Source organism: Pseudomyrmex gracilis, unplaced genomic scaffold (assembly GCF_002006095.1).
Source record: "Pseudomyrmex gracilis isolate BER0280 unplaced genomic scaffold, ASM200609v1 scaffold_221, whole genome shotgun sequence".
NCBI lineage: Eukaryota > Metazoa > Arthropoda > Insecta > Hymenoptera > Formicidae > Pseudomyrmex > Pseudomyrmex gracilis.
This window is the reverse complement of record NW_018020805.1, coordinates 161,556-176,730: the sequence shown is the minus strand read 5'-3', so window position 1 is coordinate 176,730 and position 15,175 is coordinate 161,556. Positions and strand designations below refer to the sequence as shown.

The following is a 15,175-nucleotide window of genomic DNA, read 5'->3' as shown; positions in this document are numbered from 1 at the left end:
TGTTTAATAAACCATATCTTTCATTTTCGATTTTTAATTCACGTAGTCCGGGAACTTTCCGGACAAACTGTGTATAGAGCTTCAAGAATTTTTAAATAATAATGAATTTTGGCTATTGAAGCAGTAACACTGTTGTTGGAGTGTATATATTAAAATCCGTTTATTAACAATTAATAGTAAATAGCATGAACGCTTTCGACCCTTGTATTAGGTCCTTTTCAAATGCATTTAAATTTCCTAGATAGAAAACGTCGCTCAATGTTGATCAAGGATATCAGCACTAGCCATCCCGACCAACACTTTACAAAGGTGAAAACGCGATCTATCTAAGAAATTTAAATGCATTTGAAAAGGACCTAATACAAGGGTCGAAAGCGTTCATGCTATTTACTATTAATTGTTAATAAACGGATTTTAATATATACACTCCAACAACAGTGTTACTGCTTCAATAGCCAAAATTCATTATTATTTAACTCATATTTGTTCTTCATCTTGTCTATATATTTTTATATTATTTTTGTGGAAATATAATTACTGAACAGACGTAAATTTTTCAATAAAAAAAAAAACAAAAATGTACTTATCAAAAATGTACTTATCAAAAATCAAACGTATAAGATTGGACGCCGCTTGAATTCAAGAAGAATTAATCGAGTAAAGCGATCGCTACAATAATTGGCACAATTATTCGGCAATCCACCCGGTGAAGTGACGCGCGCACCTAATTCTTCCATCCATCCATTTATCCCTGGGATACTCATGTTAATTACGCGCCATTTGTCTCGCGATAACCGCCCGCGTCCGGAGAAATGTCTGAAATTCAACGGGAGATGAATGATGACAGGCGTAGAGCAACGCGCGCGGCCGCCACGTGACCGCGATTTCTCCTTCCCTATGTGCGAAGGGTATCCTTAGCTCGCCAGTCATCGTACGTACAATGCGCGCAATGTGCATTCATGGGAGAACCGAGATATAACCTAGGTAGTAACATACACCAGAGAGGTACCCAGGTTCCCAGCAGTCCCCAACAGTCTCTTCCCACTGAATGGAGATCCTTTATCAGCATCACCGTCTCTCAAGTGTCTCTACTAAAAGATTTCTTCTCGGCTGAGAGCAGCGAGAGTCAAAATTGCTCGGAATAAATCGGAGAGGGTTAATTTTCGAAGAGATTCTCGCGATTCGACGCGTTTGCGATCAGAGTTGAGCCGCTTCTCGCGCGGGAGAGATTTCGCGGCATAAAGATTTCAAGATCAATCGTCAGGCGAAACCAAGCTCTTCGTACTTAAGCCAGGTAGTACCGAATAAAGAGATAGTTTTTATATCCCGATGTGCGACCACACTCAGCTGATAACGAAAGACGGAAATATAACTGAGACATAATTAGCCTTGCTAATCTTATCTTGAGTTTTATCAAACTCATAGTAATGTGTTAAAACGCGAGATATTTTTTTCAGCTTATTTATCTTAAATATTTAGTTAGTTTTATTTCGTTAGTTTTTTATTTTAGTTAGTATTTTTTTTTTTAGATTTATTTTGGTTTTCAAAATTCTAATTTGAAGAGAGAGAAAAAGAGGTTTTGTTTTTTCGGATATTCCTTTTTCTCGTTTAAAATTTAAATAAATATTCATATACTACAAACAACTATATTTTAGAAAAAATATTGTAAAGTATAAAAAGAGAAAAAAGCGGATGCAATATAGTAAAAATTTCAAATTTATCTTTTGTTTGTCTACTTGTACTGCAAATAATCGATAAGCAATAAGCTTTTGATCTTTCTCTCTCTCTCTCTCTCTCTCTCTCTCTCTCTCTCTCTCTCGGAATATTAAACTTTATTAAAAATACTTTCTTAAAGAGATATCACTGTTCTTAACAACTTGCTTCCATTAAATAACGACTGTAATAAAACGCTTCGATAGTCACAAATACAAGATAAAAGCGATAAACGGAAAAGTTTTCTAATACACATATATACGACAGAGATTTTCAAATAATACTCGAAGAAATGATGTATAAATTAAAAACTCGATATTTCCGGAATAAGAGAACATTTCTGAAACATAGATGTTCTTCTTTTTTCGCAACAAATTTAAATTTCTTTTAGATTCTGTATAGCTCAAAACCTTTATTTCTGATAGCGAAATATTTACTACGTGAGCGTGGAGGGCGAGTTTTATCGCATGGAAAAATTCGGAGATACGCGATTAAATTCGTTTGCATTGCGACTGGGATTTTGCAGCCCGGCGGAAGATAACGATAACAACGTCGACCGGGATGATGCGCCCGCGTCATTAGCAATGGAAATTTTAAGTTTCCTGCGTTTTCGTTTCACCGGATCGTAATAATATCGATCGCGTCGGTAATGGGCGTGAAAAAAAGATACAGGTATCGAGAAGATGGCGGCGTAGGAACGTTTGTACGATACGGAAAAAAAAAACAAACAATAATTATACGCGCGGAAAACGCGAATCTCTCTCTTTCCGGATCAATATTTTCGGCATTATCGATTTACGCTTTTAAAACACGGAACACGTCATGCTATACATAGGGACGACATGTGTGTGAGAAAGATAACAGGAGGGCAAATTTATTTTAAGCTCAGCGATATATAGGTATAGCTTCGAAGTCGAGAACCTTCTCAGAGAACCATTAAACGGTATGTATTATGTATATATATATCTCTATGGAAGTGTTTCTTTTATATGAAGTTCACGAACGCGCGCGACGTCTTCGCGGGAATCAGATTCAACGTAGTGCGTACGTGACGCGAATCCATGCCACATCAATTCAATTAACACGAATGTGCCTCGCCGGTGTCTCGCAGCAATTGATGGAAGCGTATCTAATTAGATCGATTCTCGCTGCTGAATACAGTCCCGAGATAATATAGCCGGGCATGGCTAGGCACGCAGCAATCCATCTTACACCACCGAGTTCGAGTTACGTAACTTTATCGTCGGACCGAGAGATAAACGCGCTTCGTAACTTTGTACTTTTCGCAACGTATAATTATACCTCGCCTTGAGAAATAACAACGCGAACGCGGTTTTGTTTTCATTCATTTTTTTTTTTCAAATTACACATGTGTCTCGCATTTGATGCGAATTCGATATCGATTTGAAGTTAGAGAAAAATAAACATAGAGAGATACACGCGAGCAAGGAAAACAAACGCGAATGTGATTTTAGGCTATCGCGTTATTCGGCTCACGTCGTGATGAGAGAGAAGAGAGAGCGAGAGAGAGAGAGACAGAGAGAGTTGTCGTAATCGGAATACGATGTTGACGCAGAGATCTGCATAGCGCCAATTCAATCAACTCTCATCCGGCCGAGGAGACGTCTTGTTCCGTACGCGTACATGCGTTTAATTAGTTCGATTCCGCTCGCCGAATTCGTCTTGGCGCAACCTCAGATTCTCCAAGACGGTAACAATCCATCATGGCGATGGTATGCGCCCGCCATTTAACCCGGTTTCTCTCCCCCCGACGGATCGCGAAGACCGGAGTCGACTCGGACCGAGAAAGCTTCGCGCGCCGCGTTGATCAAGATTAATCGTATGCAAATTACGCGAGCGTCTGCTACGTAGAGAAATTCCGCAAGTTTTCGGGAGTCGTGCGTTTCTCCTCGGAAGACAGACAGGACACAAATGAAAAGATCCAAACGCGCCCCCCTTCCGAGAGATAATGAGTAATCGAAAGAACATCCGAGAAAAATCCCGCTGTTTTGCCAATCAAAAACTTTCGATATTGATTTTTCGAGCAAAGTTTTCGAGTAATGACAATATCAATTTTTTGCGCACACAAAACTTCTTGACGGTAACAGGCGTTAAGAAATAATTGTTAACTTACGTAAGTTGATGATAAAAAATTTTTATGGTTATCTTGTAGTCATTAATTCTTATTGTATGTAGTTATTACCCGAGTCGAAATTTAGCGTCTACATTGAACCTCAATTCCTCTTTTTTTTATGTAGGAGTAAGAAAAAAAGTAGATGCTACTTTGATGCTGCTGTACGTCCGAAATTTCTTTTTTCCTGCTAAAGTTTTAAAGTAGGGTTCAATTCTCAGATCAGACTGCGCATTGCAGGCTCTGACAGGCTCAAAATAGGCTCTGATAGGCTCAAAGTAGGAGTAAGAAAAAAAGTAGATGCTACTTTGACGCTGCTATACGTCCGAAATTTCCTTTTTTCAAAAATTGAGGTTCAATGTAGACGCTAAATCTCGACTCGGGTAATTCTCTTTTTTTTTCTTTGTTCTATATGTTATCGGATAACTGGCTAGCTCAAAATGACTTCATTCGTAAACAATAAATAATGTCTGTAGCATGAAACATCGTCCTTACGTTTTCTAATTTCAAGAAAAAAATTTTAACAAATACGAGATCTGCAAAGCGTCAAGAGCATTTTTTTTATTTTCCTTACTCATTTCATCTCACAGCTTTTAAAGTTAAAAGAAAAAAAAAAAATTTATAAAGAATAAAAAGTCAGAACATTTTTCAAAAGATATTTACAAAAAGCAGAATTGTGTCAACTTTTTGAAAATAAAAGTTTGTACAAAAAACGTTTAACCAAAATTATAGTGTTGGCTATAAAATAGTGTCGTTATTCATTCAGAACCATTCTCGAAAGATCTTTTTCTCGATCATCAGAGAAGGATTCTTCGAATGCAAGAAATATGAGACTGTTGTTTTTTTTATCGTACAAAACTGTTTAGGCTTGTCTGGTCATTACTGACGTAATGGTGGATGTAAACCCGGCACTTTGCGCCGGCCAAGCAGACACAGGCAAGCGTCCGTCAATACAAATGCACACTTACACACACACACACACTCAGTCACGCAATGTGGCAAACGTGGTAGGTAGATATACATAGAGACTATACTGGCAGGGGGGTTCAGTGTAAAACTGCCTTCTGTCCGTAACGTTCTGTCGAACTGTTAGTTGGTCGAGTGAACTGTCGTACTGTTCGATCTAGATCCTTCAATTCCGAAAGAGAAGGCGACGAATCTTTGTCTGAAGAGATTTTCTTATCAAGAAACGGTTTTGAGCCCAATCTTCAAAAAAGAACCTATATCTGTTCTTTCGATAGGAAAAAGTAAGTACGATCTGTGTGAAAAATTCCAACACCGATTTCGACGATGTGTTCCAACTTATTTGACTTATACTCATTAATTTTATCGGACGCATGAGCGATAAAATAAACTCACATTTTGTATCGATCGCGCTTGATTTACCGTTTAGACTGCCGGTGGAAAAAAAAAACACAATCTGCATTAGCCTGGCGACATTATTTCGTGCTCTATTTTCTTTTTTTATTAGCATCCGCGTAAAAAAAAATATATGTATATATATACATATATATGGGTCACACACGGAGGAACTATATTACTCGAGTTTGTGTTCGCGCAGGACAAATGTGACAGGTCGCGAAGACTTTATTGGTGTGCATTATCGAGCGAGATTATCGAAAGTGGATAGAGGCGTGCGTTCTGCACCGATGCTCGGTGCGATTATACATGGAAAATCGTATGCCATAAATTTGATCGAGCTTTGAGGTCGTGGCGCGCGCTTTACATGCAAATAAATCAATGTTCGAGCGAACAGCTTGTGACGAAAAAAATTCAATCAAACAAACAGACGTGGTCATATCGAGCGAATGCGCAAAGCGAATGTTTCGACGTCGACGGGGGGGGGGGGGGATAACGAATTCGACACCCCGTAGGTAGATAGTTGACGGGGACATTTGTCGGATATAATCGTTGAAATTATTGATCGAAGAGAGAATATAGGAGAGAAATTAATCAGCGAAATGTTTCGTTTAAATAATTAGTTTAGTTATGCAAAAAACATTTCGTCAGTTTATTTGACTCACGTGTCACTAAACACGACATGACGTCACACGCTTTTTACGAAAGCGTATTTTATTTATTTACGATACAACCCGAGTCGAAATTTAGCGTCTACATTGAACCTCAATTCCTCTTTTTTTATGTAAGAGTAAAAGAGACAGTAGATCCTACTTTGACGCTGCTATACGTACGAGAAATTTCCTTTTTTCCTGCTAAAGTTTTAAAGTAGGGTTCAATTTTCAGATCAGACTTGCGCATTGCAGGATCTGATAGGCTCAAAGTAGGAGTAAGAAAAAAAGTAGATGCTATACTTTGACGCTGCTATACGTCCGAAATTTCCTTTTTTCAAAAATTGAGGTTCAATGTAGACGCTAAATTTCGACTCGGGAAGATATAAGAATTATTGTAGCAACATTGTGCAAACATATTAACAAATGTAAATTCACAATTTTAACAAATAACGCGCGAGTTATAAAGAGAATATTGCAGAGATACATATTTTTCTACAAAAGATTGATCAAATTAAATTTTGTTTAATTACTTTTTTATTTTAACATAGTTGCACTAATATACTTTGTTAAAAAAGTTTTACCATATTGAGCTTGTACTTTGATACCGTTGACAAATAATACGATTCACCTTGAATAATATCGCAATTATTTCTTTGTTTTTCTAATTTGCGTCACGTCCATTGTGACTGATGACTGTGCGTTTCCGTTAGATAAAAATCGAATACGAAGAAATCACGCACGTATGGAAATAGCTCTTCCAGGTTTAGCTTCACGGCCGCATTGTGTGTGTGTGTGCGGACGAATTTACGTTGGTAGTGTGTAGCCTTAAACGTAGCTTTAAAATAGCGGCAACCGGACAAAACTCGTATAAACCGGTTAACCGTCGGCGTTTCTATTATAATCCGGCGTTTTTCGATTGTGTCTTTTTAAGCGCGCGAAAGATGTGCTACACTGATGTCGTTTTCAATTTAGCAAATTGATATTGTTTCATTTATTTGCCATTTACACATATTGTGTAATATTTAAAGCGTCTAAATATAAATTTTGCCATTTTGCCGAAGCCACTAATCTCATCTAATTTGCAACAGAGATTGCAATATTAATTAATTGACGACACAATTCGGCAACACAATGCGCGAAATTATGTGCATCGATTCGTATACGCGCAATGTTTCCTGCGCGAGAGTTGATTTTGATTGGACTTTTATATAACAATTTTGCCTCAAATTTGCTCAGCAGTCATTTTATCGATAAATATTGATAATCAACTGTCCGCGCATGCGTGTTAATTTTCTGTCCAAAATCGACTTTGATTGTTACGCTCGCGAAAACACCGACACGGATAATTCCCGTTGCGTGTTTACAGAAGAGGACGCATTTTTCACGCCATCGGGTTTTATCGAAAATGCGGTTACGCGGCCGTGAAAATCTCGAAAAACGAGCCGCATCAATAAATTGGTTTTATCTTGCCGTGTGTAACCGAGCGGCGCGTTATTCGACGATCGCGCGTTTAAATATCAATTGCTGCGATGTGCAAAAGCGCGGCGCGGCGCTTGATGTTTGCACAATTTTCGATATCGCGCGGAAACGAGACGCGAAGCGCGGGATGACATAACGCGAGTGTTCCTGTTTCCCTTCTGTTGTTTATTCCATGTGTTTACTCGCCTCTATTAGCGTCGTTTTGCAAAATCTGACACGCGGCCCGAAGCGGTAGTGCCGACGACGTTTACGCGACGGCCGCGTGTACCGACGAGGATTTTGCAACCGAAAAGCTCTTCGTGTCGCGCGAACGTGACGTCTCCTCGATATCTATCGCGCCATTTCGCTCTCCCGTCGTCTTTACGCGAAGGATCTCCTACCGCCGGTATAGTTGGTCCTTTCGAGATCTCGTGGGGAAACGTGCGATGCATGTGTCGCGTACGCTTTAGGGCAGCCGGGAATCTTATTGAATCTGCTGTAATCCCCGACGCATCTCTCGACGTGCTGTTCGGATGCTTTTGACAGCGCTCGCCGCGCTTCGGATCGATGATATGACGTAACGTCTGCTTTCTCAGAACGATATCGATTTTATGACTCCCCCGTTGCAAGACTTTATTGTCACCCCGATAAGCGAGCTTTAATAGCGCTGACGAAAATTTTGCTCTACGCGCCCTGAGAGCGTGAAGAGAAAAACCAGATTTTCTGCAATTTACAACATAGATATGATGTAGATAAAAAAAGTGGGCGAATGAGAAATACTACATTTTTCTTTTTTTTTTTTTTTGAGACAGAGTTTTACATTTTACATTCAAAAACATCTTTGTCAAATTTTATCACAGCTTATACATTTGTTGTATATTTGATTAAAGTTCAAAAAATAGTTAATTATCGATCAGAACTTAGGCTTGCAATTGGAGCAAATAATTTCAGAATTATTGATCCGCACGGTCCGCGCTGTGTTGTAACATCGTGCTCGCTGCAGTATGTACAGCTGTGGAAGGCCAAGCCCGTATAATTCGCGGTATATATATATATATATATATATATACCTAAGTGGCAACCAGAAAACAAGTAGGCAGAAACGTCGCGTCCGAACGACCAGTCAGACCTGTGCATGCGCGCGATTCGCGCTTCGCCGACTTGGGAAGTTCGTCTTTCGTTTGTGTTCGGAAACTTGTGTGGAGAATTCTTTTCGCGACGAAAGAACGAGCGCTATCGATCTGGAAGGTTTCCGGTAAGCGTGCGGGCGAACGCTCGAACGTCGCGATGTTCCGCGAAAAAACTTTTTACAGCAAAGTTGAATTTGTATATATGTACAATGCGTCGTTTTTCTGCATGATTATCTTTTCAATTGAATTGGCACGTGTTTAAACAGCACTGAAATTTTATCGTGTCATTGGATCGCATTACATTTTACCACGTAAGATTTACCGGATGTGCAAACGTACTCGCACAATTCAAAGTCAAATTTTTACGTACATAAGCAAAACAAAATTTATTGAATATATTAAGGGGATCCTAAAGTGAGTCTGTTTTATCGATAAAACTGAATTTTTTGCGCACGCTAAGTTTTTTTTTGGCTGTATGGATCGACAAATCTTTTTCTACGATTAAAGTACATACAATAAGGAGTACGGGAGGTCCAAATTTATATAACAAAATGAAAAAAATTAAAATTTTTAAAACAAATGTTTTTATTTGTTTATATAACTTTGGTCCCGTATCACTTATTGTATGTACTTTAATCGTAGAAGGATTTGTCAATCCATACAGCCAAAAACAACTTAGTATGCGCGAAAAATTCAGTTTTATCGATAAAACAGACCCACTTTAGGATTCTCTAAAGGGGAACCCACTTTAGGATTCCCTAAAGAGCCGTCTACAATGAAGAGTTGTAGGCCGTAATAGTAAGAAATTGACCAATCACAGACAAAGTACAGAAGAATAATCGATTGTGATTTGTCAATTTCTTACTGTTACGGCCTACAACTCTCCATTGTAGACGACCCTTAAGGTTTTTTTGGCTGTATGGATCGACAAATTCTTTTCTACGATTAAAGTACATACAATAAGAGATATGGGAGATCCAAATTTATATAACAAAATGAAAAAATTAAAATTTTTTAAACAATTCTTTTTATTTTTTATATAACTTTGGACTTCCCATATCCCTTATTGTATGCATTTTAATCGTAGAAAAGGATTTTTCGATCCATACAGCCAAAAAAAACTTAGTGTGCGCGAAAAATTCAGTTTTATCGATAAAACAGACCCACTTTAGGATCCCCTTAAGAGGGTACTGGAGCCCGGCTTGTAAACTGGATAGAGACCTGTAAACCGACGTTTTTATAACCTAAATTTTTTTATTTTTTAATTTTATTTACTGCACAACATTAAAAGCGCTTCTACAGAAGCAAATAAATATACAAAACTATATAAAGCTTTTGAAAATGAGTATATAATGCTTTTTTGAACTTGTTTTTCATTCATAATGATAGTATATGGTATCAAATACACATCATCACAATATTACTTTTTGTGCATCAATTAGACAACCAAATCATATTCTGAGTGTTTCATTAGATTGTTTTGTGTCGTACGTATTGCTGTAGTCCAGTGTAAATACGTACATAAGCTTAGAAATAATTTTATATACATGAATATATGGTGAGGTTATAGAAGAAAACTGTATAAGAAAAAATTTATACTGAATTTTGACATTCCAAAGAACAACAGCAAACTCTTAGCATAATTTACTTATTTCTGTAGAAGCATTTTGGATTTGATGCAGTAAATACGGCACAAAACGAAATATTAAAACGTCGATTTACAGGTCTCTATAGTCGGTATCCAGTACCCTCTTAAGACACTAAACAGCAGTTTAAGAAAGAAGCAATTTTTTTTCAAATATATATCCTATATATTTAACATTTGTATGCCGGACTTTAAAGCTGGATCATTTTTCTTACTGGCGGCCCGTCTCGGGCTCAAGAGTTTCTCATGATATTATATACATATCTCATATTCTCGTATTCACTTTCCACGGTCTGATCGATACCAGATAATAATGCTTGAACGCTATGTAACACCGCTTGGCGTTACTATTTTATGCCACGGAAAGTGTCTCGGAACAAAACTTTTGTTGCGTAAAAAACTCTCTTAAGTGTCACATTTGAACATGTAACATATCATCTGGCTACTTTGTAACGAATAAAAAAAGCGTTTGTTTGAAAATTGTAGATGATTTATTGCAGGACAAAAATCCATTTATTTCGATTCCATGATCAATTGAACCTTCCGCTCGATCTGCCTAAAAATCTTCAAAGCTTACGTACAGCGCGCATGTTACTCAATATTTGAAAATACACTTGCTGTCTTCCGAGTTTTGCGATTTTAAAACGACGTACAAATGTCCCTAAGGAGTTGAAACTAGAGACCGTGTCTTGCCTCCTTTCGTATTTCCACGAGATGTCGTCGGGATTAGATACTAATAGAATATTGTTATTGAAAGAGAATGTGAATGGCCTATCAATATACCTCGTGTTCCCGTCGTTTTTTTAATCCAAATTGACGAGATGATATGAGTTTTAGCCGCCGTGGCTTCCTCCGTTTCAGTCGATAATATCGAATTAATGTTGCTGCCCAAGCTGAGCTCTTTGTGACGAGAAGAGGGATGATTAAAGGCTGATGTACGAGCTACCTGCTGATCACATATGATTTTATCATTTATAAAGCAGGCGGAGTCGAGTATTATCGAGTTTTATCTCAATATACCCCGAGTCGAAATTTAGCGTCTACATTGAACCTCAATTTTTGAAAAAAGGAAATTTCGGACGTGTAGCAGCGTCAAAGTAGCATCTACTTTTTTCTTACTCCTACTTTGAACCTATCAGAGCCTATTTTGAGCCTATCAGAGCCTGCAATGCGCAGTCTGATCTAAGAATTGAACCTTACTTTAACCTTTTCGCTCCGGGGATTTTTCCTTTAAAATTGACCTCGCATTTTAGCTGAAAAAGTTAATAATAACCTGCTACCCCCCCCTTCAAAAGTTAATTTTGAAGGTCAAAGAAGTAACCAGGATTTTTTTCAATTTTTTTCCTAAATTTAGTGCATTAAATTGACCTTATAAACATCTATTACGTTCGCTTTTCTTGCTGGTCCATATATGGACCAGTCCCGGAGCGAAAAGGTTAAAACTTTAGCAGGAAAAAAGGAAATTTCGGACGTATAGCAGCGTCAAAATAGGATCTACTTTCTCTCTTACTCCTACATAAAAAAAGAAGAATTGAAGTTCAATGTAGACGCTAAATTTCGACTCGGGTACATATAACGAGAATGCACCGCGTGCCAAAAATGTTGAACCAAAAGATAGAAATGAACGATTTTCCTTAAATGATTCCTCGAGAGATGCTTTCTCAAAATATATACATACATGTATATTTATACATGTGTATGTATATATATCTTTCTCTCGTTCTGAGAAAAAATTCACGGACTCACGGGACTTTACATACAACTTTCTTACATACGTAATAGAAACGATCAACAATAGCGCGGAAACGGAAGAGACGCGACGCAATCCGAAAATTGAAAATGCGCGGAATGTCGCGCGGTGTGTTTTGTCCGTCCGGCGAGATTTCTAGTCTCGCGATGTTTAACCGAGATATTCTCGAGATAAAGAAGCAGGAAGATCACCCGGTCTCTGTATTTTCTCACGGAAGGATCTCCGGCGTCTAGACGCGCATCCCTCACGTATTTCACGGCCCCGAGGGCGTTTGCGGAATTCTTGTTTGCGACGGCGGGATCGTGGGCGGTAAAGCAGGGATGGGAAGGAAAGTGTGGGAAAGGTGAAAATTCACGCAAGAGAGGAGAAACGCCGAAGACTCGTCGTCGCCTTCTCGCGCGGGACACCGCAAAAGTTCAGAATATAGCCCCGAGGTGGCGAGTTGCGGCGGCGACGGGGATGATTGATAGCAAAAGAGTGCGCGGTGCATTTGCGTCTTGCACACCACAATAGGGACCAGAAATATGAGACCGAAATAAAATTCATAGCCGTTGCCAGGGGAGACGTTAGGCTGCGATTGAGATGCAAATAAGAACGAGACACCCGGTAGCGGCGGCGGCGTCGTCGACGACGACTTTTCGTGGCATCTTCGTAACTCGTTCGTTCTCTGACGGAAAAGAATTTTTTATGAGTTCGGCAAGTTCGCGCTATCTTTCTGTGTCGAAGTTTCGGATGGTTTTGAAAATTTCTCCATCGCCGCCGGATGCTTGACACAAATTTCCATATCACAAATCAGAAGCTTTTTCTAAAGTGGAGAGTATTGCTTGTGCGCACGATGCGTGCATACACAAATCAAAAAGATGTAAGATGAAACTAGAATGTATGTACCTGGGGTGTGTGAGGTTTTTGCTATATTATCGGCAACCCACACTGGACGGCACTTTCGATTTCTGACGCAAAAAAATTTCCAAGTCTCAAACGCCATCCACACTTCCGATGAATACAAATTGAGTTTTTAGAGCTGCGTTTGAAACTTGGAAATTGTTTTGCGTCGGATGTCGGAAATACCACCCGGTACACGAGTTACCGATATATTGAAATAGTACAGACACACGATACTAGCGTGATGTTAAATTCCAGTATCGACGCAATGTCGATGATCGGTATCGCGCCAGACTTATTATCCCAGCATTCTGCCAGTACGAATCGATATTGGCGGCCAATATATACCCCAATATTGGTTGCCAATATTGTACCAATATCGGGCTGTCTATAAAATCCCATCTTATTTTAAATCTTTCATTTTATCTAGATATGATTTTTGTACCGATAATTGTTTTTCCACTTCGGCAAAATAATTTTGCTCTCTTGCGAAACACATACAACAAATTATACAATCACAAACTATTCAGTTAAAAGAAAAAAAACTATAATAAATACATTTTTTTTGAACTACAATTTCTTATCAAAATACGCGTGTTTATATCAGCACATTTTTTTCATCTAACATTTTTTTTCCAGGTTAAAAATCCCTGCATCTATAGGTAAATGAATATAGCTATCGTCGGCTGACGAGGCCGTTAAAAGTACTATTCGAGCTGCTGGCGCGGAAACACAGCCCGTACCCGATGAGTGTGAGTATCGAATATTCGGTAATTCTCATAACCGACGTCCGTCCATTACTTGATTATGCGCGGTCGTTTTCTGCGAGATGATCATTATTCTGATCGCATCGGGGCATATCATCGTTTCATCGCTAATCGCCGTTTCAAAGCGTCGTTTGCAACGGTGCAGATCCACGTGATTCACGAACATGCTTTTGTCGTCACTCCGTGGATTAACGCAGCGATTAACGCGCGCTCTCTCTCTCTCTCTCTCTCTTCCTCTCTCTCTTCATTCATGTACCACGATTACATATCGTAATTGTCCTTAACGAAATGTGGTTTCCCAGCGTCTTTTACGGGCATATTTTATGGACACCGCTTGCAAGTGACAAAGAATAAACTAAAGCCCCTTGCACAATGGAAGGAATAGCGATAGCGATAGAAATAACACCAGTTTCAAAGAGTTTATATCTATAAATACCGGTAAGAACAGCGGAATCTAACATATAAAAATACACACGCGTATCAATGCGGATCAGAAAACGGAATAAGCAATAGCGATAAATTTTCCGACGAGTTGGAATTCCGTGTCTATTGCTTATCGCTATCACTATTCTCTCGCATTGTGCAAGAGGCTTAAACGGACTCGGGACACGCTTTTCGCTTTATTATCATAGAACACGATCTCGTCGTGAGTTATTCTCTGTACGAATCAAGTGCAATAAAAGCGTGCGAGCATTTATCGCTAACTTGCGGTGAAACAAGTGCCATAAGACGGACCGCATTGCGTGTACCTGATGCTTATTGCTGTTCGTACAACTCGTTCGTTTCTTATTGATCGCGCTGGTACAAAGCTTTAAGCGCTATGAGAGACTATATAAATTAATCACGAGACGTAAGACTTTTAAAAAAGAACGCTGAACCTTTCTGTTTTATAGTAATATTTTTTATTGCACAACTTATTTTACATTTATTGATCGGAATGAAAAACGCTTCTCTAGAATAAAAGAGAACATGCTAAAAAAAAATGACTTGGACAAAATTCAATAAAAAAAGCGAAAAAAAAATTTGCGGACTGTTAGCACGTAGACAATATTTTTACTTTGTACAAAAATACTTATACAAAATTGGCAGTATAAATCGCAACGAAACTTCGTCGAGATCATTTTAGTGACATAAAAGAATATTTTGAATGTTTTGGAAAAAGATTGTGAAACCATAGACGTATAATATATAGACTGCGCGTTCCCTACCTTTGCCATGTTAAGAAAATGTCTTCAACGTTGAGAGAGAGAGACAGCTGGTGTTGAATAGTAGCCTCATCTTTCTCTAGCGAAGTAGTGGGGAAAATGATAGACAGAGAAAGAGTTACTATTCAAAGTATGTTGTCTCTCTCAACGTTGAAGACATCTTTTCAGCCAAACGCGCAGTCTATATATTATACGTCTATGTGTGAAACTTGTAAAAAGAGAAAATGTGACAATAAAATTAGTGCAGTTCTAGCCAGGGACTTATACCGGTATGCAAAATACCGGTATTTTACCGGTATTTTTGGGTAATACTATGAAAACTCTTATGCAAACCGAAATGCAGAAATACCGGTATGACGTCATACCGGTATACGATAATACCGGTATATTTACCCATATTTACCTATATTTACCGATAATTTTTTCGTGATTTTTTAAAAGTAATATCTTAAAACTATAAGTGTTGTCATTATGTTGATAAC

General features: G+C 38.5%; 1 protein-coding gene across 5 annotated transcripts in view; it reads left to right on the top strand.

Moving 5' to 3' along the window:
• Positions 1-4,908: 4,908 nt before the first annotated feature.
• Positions 4,909-15,175, top strand: part of LOC109858738 (multidrug resistance protein homolog 49) — an 82,352-nt gene continuing 72,085 nt past the window's right edge. For 3 of the 5 annotated variants that reach the window (XM_020436278.1, XM_020436282.1, XM_020436276.1), the window contains exons 1-2: positions 4,909-5,091; positions 13,361-13,473. The gene's annotated coding sequence lies outside the window, so the exon portion shown is untranslated. Of the gene's footprint in view, positions 5,092-8,438; positions 8,570-13,360; positions 13,474-15,175 lie in introns of those variants that run through there. The other 2 variants (XM_020436277.1, XM_020436279.1) reach the window with 2 other exon arrangements.